Raw genomic sequence first — 931 nt, forward strand, 5'->3', positions numbered from 1 at the left:
GTAGTGCTATCAAGTCAGAAGCTTCTTGAGTAAAGAATAAATAAAAAATAAATAAAAATAAAAATGAAAATTTAGCACGCAAGAGGTCGAAGTGCCATCAAACCGAAAGGCTCCAGGATTTTAGCCACACTTTTTTTTATCTGTAACGGCTACGGGTAATGAATTTCATTATTACCAGTGTAAGACACAATACATGCGGATATGCTTCTGCAAGAACCGCCAGTGTTTTCTATTAACAATAATTACGCTGATAAGCCAAACCACCGCGACGTTAGATGGCGTTAGGTGGCGTTGCGGCCACATGACGCGGTAAGAAAAGTAAGTAACCGCAGCAGACACCAATGGGGCATCACTCTCGCAAAGATGTGGGCTCCAAATGGGAAAAACCATTGAGGTAAGCGACTTTGACACAGGGCAAATTATTATTACGCAGAGTCTATGAACCGGGAACGGCCTTGCTGCAGCGGATACACCGGTTCCCATGAGATCACCGAAGTTAAGCGCTGTCGGGCGTGGTCGGCACTTGGATGGGTGACTATCATGGCTGCCATGCGCTGTTGCCATTTTTCGGGGTGCACTTAGCCTCGTGATGCCAATTGAGGAGCCACTCGACCGAATAGTAGCGGCATCGGTCACGAATACCATCATAACGACCGTGAGAGCGGTGTGCTGACCCCATACCCCTACTATCCGCATCCTCCTCTGAGGATGACACGGTGGTCAGATGGTCCCGATGGGCCACTTGTGGCCTGTAGACGGAGTGGTTTAGAGTCTGTGAACCAATATATCTAATACGGGGAAGCTGGTTGAATGTTCACATGCTAATTTCATGATCATCCGTAATAAAGGGAGGTAGAAGGGCAGTGAAACTACCTCTAGACGCTAAACGGTTGGACTTTCACGACTCTTCACAGAACATGGGTTTCGGAGG

General features: G+C 47.4%; 1 pseudogene; it reads left to right on the plus strand.

Moving 5' to 3' along the window:
- Positions 1–445: 445 nt before the first annotated feature.
- LOC124621203 lies at positions 446–563 on the plus strand (annotated as a pseudogene).
- The last annotated feature ends 368 nt before the right edge of the window (positions 564–931 follow it).

The sequence above is a fragment of the Schistocerca americana genome, chromosome 6 (genome assembly GCF_021461395.2).
Source record: "Schistocerca americana isolate TAMUIC-IGC-003095 chromosome 6, iqSchAmer2.1, whole genome shotgun sequence".
In the NCBI taxonomy this organism is placed as follows: domain Eukaryota; kingdom Metazoa; phylum Arthropoda; class Insecta; order Orthoptera; family Acrididae; genus Schistocerca; species Schistocerca americana.